Genomic DNA, 6,053 nt, shown 5'->3' with positions numbered 1-6,053 from the left:
TGCGGCCAGAGGCGAGCCCCCGGCGGGGCGGGCGCAGGGCGGCGAGCCCGAGGCTTGGCGCGGGGGGTGAGGCCGCGCCGTTAGGCCTCGGCCCCGCCGTCAGGGGCGGCCGCAGCGCCTCACGGAGCCTCCGGCTGTCGGTTCAAGGTGTTCGGGGTTTTGTTCGTTTCTTTCTTTGTTTTTTAATTTTTTTACCTTTTTAACTCTACCACAGCAAAATGGTTCCCAAATCTCCAGCTTCTCTGGAGGCCGGTAGTATTTAAATCCCCAGGTGTTTGTTCACATGCCAGCAGCGTTTTCCGGTTCAACTTGCTGCTTTATTTCTTTTCTAAAAGTACATCAGAGCAACTGCATCTCCTCTTTTGTAAAGTAGGTTCATCATTAATCTGTTTGTCTTAAGCTGCTTAAAAATAATCATTGGCTGTATCAGGAGCCAAGGGTTTAAAAAAAAAAAGTGCAGGATTTGGGAAGGATGTGACTTTTCTTGAATGTCTGGAACTGGCATTACTGGTTAACATCCTATAGAAGGACGATGTCCCTGTGTTCTGTGTGTACTTGGGACTCAACAGCACAAGTTTGGGTTCATGAAGAAAGTTAGGTGTTTTTTCCCATTTTGTGATTTTACTGCCTTCTGCTGGTCAAAGATGATCAGACCGAGTTTAATTTTTTATAATCGGCACATGATTATAGCATGTGATCGAAAATTAAGCTTCAGTACAAATACCAACAGTAGATGTTTCATGTATTTCATGTTTTTTGTTATGTAATCTCATGGATATAATATATTTCACGTAGTAGGGTCGATCAGTAAAGAGGATCATAGGTATTACGAAGGTGCAAAGCAGATGACGTCTTGTTTCAAAGGTCTAGCTATTGGCTTGAAGTGGGAATGTAGGAGATCGCCTTTCTAATCCTGCCTCTGCCTTTCAGCTCACTGTTTGCCCTTGCTAACAGCAGTTCACTTCTGTGTTCCTATAAATCAGTGATCACAGTCCTGATCTCTTTTAGGAATCCTTCAAACTCTAGCAGCAAGCATCTCTGCACAGCAGAGTTACAGTAATAACACTACCATGATAGAATTTAAAAAATCCAGAGGAATGGTCACATGTAGTTACTGTTCCTTTTCAAAACTGGAAAGGAGAGGTAATACACAGAAAGGGGCAGGTACAACATATATGTCTTTATATTCCAAGCAAATATAAAGATTTAAAAATAAACATTTGCTGTTGGTACTAAACTCATGAAAGACCATGGCCCCACGATAGCGGGTAATCTGTCAGTGCAGAAGGAAACAGTCCCCCTGCCTTCAGAATTTTATGATCTGTTTTAGGAATAATAGTTCTCTGAAGTTTCATCTTTGCTTTTTTTCTCAAAGGCAGAGATGAATGCGCTTGTCTGTGTATGGTCTCAGATATTGAGAGCTGAGTAGCTAACATGGATTTGGCCAAATGTTGAACACAGAATTATTCAGTTGATCAAATGAAATGACTATTCCCTTGCCTGAAATCAGTTGCCTTCACCTTCCTGCTCTGAAATTTAATAACCATGCCTTGATTTGACAGGCCACACAATATGCCATCTGGATATACATTGTAAATCCCTCAGGCAATCAGGTTATGAGAATGAAGATATTTATTTTCTGCTTTTCGCATCAGTCAGATCATGCAAAACAAAGCTTTGATTGCAAAATAATTACTCAGGCAACCATAAATAACTATCTGTAAAGAGAGAATTTTCTTCGCATTCACTAATTCCTATTTCTGTAGGCAAGATTTGCAGAGGGAGTGGGAGAGAACATATTGCATTCAACAAACTTCTAACAAATGTCACAGAGTTTACACTTCCAACACTTTAATGGCATAAAGGCCATGCAAACCGCCTTTGAGCTCTATTGGTGCTAAATTAGTATAGTACTAGTAAGGAAATATTTAAAATCTGTGTTCATGGAAAATATAATTTATCTTTTTTTTTTTTAATAGATAAACCAAGTGGGTAACAGCAAGTGGCAACGCCAAGAAGACTAAAAATTAGAGAAGACACTCGCTGCTTTATGGATCTTAGAGATACGACGGTTACACAACATTTACCCACCAAATACTGCAGAATGGTAAGATAACACAGAATTGCTGGGCAGTCAGGGGGATGAAGCTTCTACTCCTGTACCTGCCACTAGCCTTCTAGCTCACCTCTGGGAAGTCATCTAAGCATTCATCAATAATCTGCAATATATTTGGAAAAGCCCATTAAACATTTAGCCAACAGTATGTGCTTTCCAAAACACCCGTTTGTCTGTTGTCTAAAGAGAGCAGACCGTGGGTCAAGGAGCTATAGAGAAGGGAATTTTTCCTCATTTATTTTTAGTTTCATTTCCTAGGGAAGTAAGCCATCCGTGGCCTGTTTCCCTCTGGGAAGTTTTGAAACCGCTCTGCGATTTGATCAAGTTTGCAGAGCCTCAGAGATACTAAATACCTCCAGTTTTTGTGGAAATAGCTGCTCAGGTAAAAAGAGACCCTGGAATAGGATAAAGGGAGAACGCTGGAATCCAGGCTGTGTTAATTCTGCTGCTCACAGAACTACTTGTTAAAATAGGTTACAACAAGGTTGCTCCCACCCATTTAAGAACAGAAAACCTCATATGTGCTTGTGGAAGGGTTGCTTGCGCTTAGCAACACTACTGGAAATAGAATGGTTAGATAAATGATACAGAGCTTTATAAAGATGAGAAGGATTATTAATTGAAAACTAAAAGCTATGACAACTATTTTGTCTCTGAAGGAAACCCGTTACTTCAGAATGTCACGGGTTTCGCAAAGAAATCGGCATCTCCAAGGTTAATAGTCAATGCATGCACACTGTAAAGCAACAAAGCAGCATGTACGCTTGAGAGATACTTTCAGGGAACAGTGGATTCTCCCAAGCTGCTTCTTGAGATGTTCCCACCTGCATGCACAGACTCTGACTACACTGTCTGTGAAGGTGGCCCCGAGGTCCTTCTCCATAGACTCACCTATCTACCAAAGTGCCAGTCTGCTCACGTGTGCCTGGTGTGTCAGTCTGCCTGTGGAAGGCATCCTGGCAGTAATTTGTGCATCATCCTTTCAAGCAGTAATGCAGGATAAAAGGGACAGAGTGAGCACTAGTTGCTGTTGAGGTGTTTGTCTCCACTGATTTAGCCAGCATGCTTCTGCTCGTACCACTCACTCCATCCAAAACTGGATTTTCTTACTCTGCCCCAGGATTAGGCTAGGGAAGAGGGGCCTCCAGTAGGATACATGTAAGAATCTGTGCCAACGCTACCCTTAATTTAAGAACTTAGTTAAATATCTGGAAGAGAAAATAAAGAGCACATTAGTGACATTTACAGAGTATTAAACTGGGAAAGATTGAAAGCTGTATTCAGGGTAGAAACATAAACTACCTGAAAATTATAAACGTGAGCAGAAATTAATGGAAGCTCAGTTGGGAAGACTGCGAGTCCTTATTTGAGGAGATTTAAGTTCAAGAGCCTATCTGTCAAAATGAAGAAATCTGAAAGTAATAATGCCAGGAGACAAAGAATAAAGGCAAAAATGAAGCAGACATCAAATACTGCCATAAGAAGAAGGCTGCAGAAAGGCTAGTACATTTGAGGATTCAAATTTCCATTTCTTCCTCAAAAGGAACTTTTCCTGCTGTAGAAGTATGAGCCTGGCCACCATTGCTGCCGCAGCATCTGCTGGTCTACCCAGCTGCTCCACCTGAAGTAGTGGAGGTAAGTTCAAGAGAAAGGAGGAACCAGACACCACTGCTGCTTCCCCATCTTCAGAGAGCCCGGAACTGCGTGCTTCTCCCTGGGAGAGGAAGCGTGATCCTGCTGTGAGTCAGGCTCTCAGGCTGGGAGATTTTGCTGTAGGCACAATGTTTTACACACAGCTTCATGCAGTAGCTGATACGATTTGATTTGGTATCCAGAACTACAAAGTATCTCCCTTCCTTGCTGTGAGGATCCTTTGTGATCTTCTGATGTCTGGGATGACGAATACCATTCCCTATAAAACTGGTCTTTGAAATGCCGTGCTCAGGGCACCTTGACTCTGCTTCCAGCTCTGCTGCCATTAGCTTTTGCTCTGCCTGGCTTGAGCCATCTATAACAGAAATAACGTGGATGTGAGGGATGTAGTGAAGGCTGCAGGCACTTGGAGAGCACTCGCTCCTCCTTTACTCTCCCAGTTTCTCATCTGCCCAGCAGAACCTGGGCACTGGGCAAACGAGGCTGCTCCTTCTTGCTCTGAGAAAAACAGCATCTTCACTCTTGCCATACAAGTCTTGAGAAGATAATTATGCTTGTACAGTTCACGTTACCCATGTGTAGTTCCTTATCTTTAAAGAAATTATTTGCAGAGAGGCAGAAGAGATTTGGCCCATAATGAATTTAATTCGTTTCACTTAGGTGCCAGTAGATGGCTCTCTGAATTTGCAGTCCCTTATTTACTACATTGTTTATTGAATTACGTTGGACACATTTTCAGTGGAAAATGTTTTCAGTGTGTTTGCTTTGAGGAAGTTTACGTCAGAAGAACAAGGAAGCAATGGACTGAGTAAATAGACTGCTAACAAACAAGGCACAGGATTGGTTCGCTTTTTGCAGGATGTTTTGGGGCTACAATCCAAAAGATTTTTCTTGTGCAGGACCTAATCTTATAATTATTGGCCTCAATGAGTTATGTCTGTGTTTGCAGGATGCATTTACTAATTTTTATTATAATCGAGTAAAATTCACTCTCAATAAAAAAGCATTTTAAGTCACGTATTTTAAAGGATGCATGTGGTTCATGGACAGGTACCCTGGTGAATTGGTTGAAATGCTTCTTCATTCACACCCCTTCAGTGTGAGAGATGTTGTTTCATGGATACACACGTGTTGATAGAGCCTTGTGTCTAGGCCATGAACTTCAGACAGGTGCTTAGCCCAAACACAGCTCACAGATGTAGACTCAGCTGTTGATTCCTCACCTTTTTGTTACACGGTTTATCAAAGACTAACAGGTGACTTTCAACATGACAGTCCATGTTTTGATAAATTGCTGGGCTTTTCCCCCACCCCCCAAATCAGCAAGGGAACTAGAAGTGAAATGCAGCAGCCACAGTGGAGACTCATCACCTTTCACAGTGTCCCTCAACTCCCACTGTAGTATATGCTCAGTCTTTGTCGTGCTGGAGTACTAATGCGTGCAGGACAAGTGAGGATCACCCCCCAGCTTCTCAGAGACCACTTACCCAGAGCAGCAGATGCTTACTGATGATGGCTGCGTAGATGGGCTAACTCCTTTTTGGAGCAGTGATGTCTTTCAAAGGCTGATGCATTCTACCGTTGGAATCCGGTGTAGAACAAGCTGGGTTCCTTCTTTGCTTTCTAAAATATGAAGAATTACAATGTGTTAAAGCAGAGTAACTGTTGAGTATCCTCATAATGCTGATAAAGTTCCAGGTTTTAAATTGGTTACTAGGAATATGTAACCTCTATCCAAACATTAATTTAAATTAAGTTGGGCTGTATGGAGGTATTAATTGCAGTGTGCACAGTCCCTCCGCTGAAGTTAGTCTTGATTTGTCCTCACCCTCATTCTGAGATACCAGTCACCCTTGAGGACAATACATATGCACAAACAACGTTATGAAAAACGAGCTTAACACTCCAAATATATCATCAGTTGCATACAATTTCGCCCTAATTTAAAAGAAAATAGTTCTCTTTTCTACTGCAAGTAAAATTTTCCAAACAACAGTTGTTTTTGAATCAGAGGAAGCTGCTAGTTCCCAAACAGATGCCTAGAGAAAAGTATTTTGCAGACTGAAATTCCACGTAACAGGCCTCTCTGTCCAATTGGCCACATTCTCCTCTTTGCAAAGCATGAGTTAGTTTCTTCAGACAAAACGTTTCCTTCAATTAATTCACTTTGAAGATGAGAAAACAAGAGGCAGGAAGGTTATGTGACTCAGTGCCTGTCAGTGGCAGTGCTCACTTTAGTACTCAAAATAATACAGCGACACCACGTCAGTCCTACTGACCTGCC

The 6,053-nt window shown here is 42.0% G+C and overlaps 1 long non-coding RNA gene across 1 annotated transcript; it reads left to right on the top strand.

Moving 5' to 3' along the window:
• The first annotated feature begins 18 nt into the window (after positions 1 to 18).
• LOC137666630 (uncharacterized) lies at positions 19 to 4,767 on the top strand. The gene is made up of 3 exons (XR_011048674.1): positions 19 to 369; positions 1,980 to 2,107; positions 3,660 to 4,767. It is a non-coding gene; the product is annotated as an uncharacterized lncRNA (long non-coding RNA).
• Positions 4,768 to 6,053: the final 1,286 nt, after the last annotated feature.

Source organism: Nyctibius grandis, chromosome 8, assembly GCF_013368605.1.
Source record: "Nyctibius grandis isolate bNycGra1 chromosome 8, bNycGra1.pri, whole genome shotgun sequence".
Taxonomy (NCBI): Eukaryota; Metazoa; Chordata; class Aves; order Nyctibiiformes; family Nyctibiidae; genus Nyctibius; species Nyctibius grandis.
Note: the sequence above shows the minus strand (reverse complement) of the source record. Positions and strands in the feature narration are given on the sequence as shown.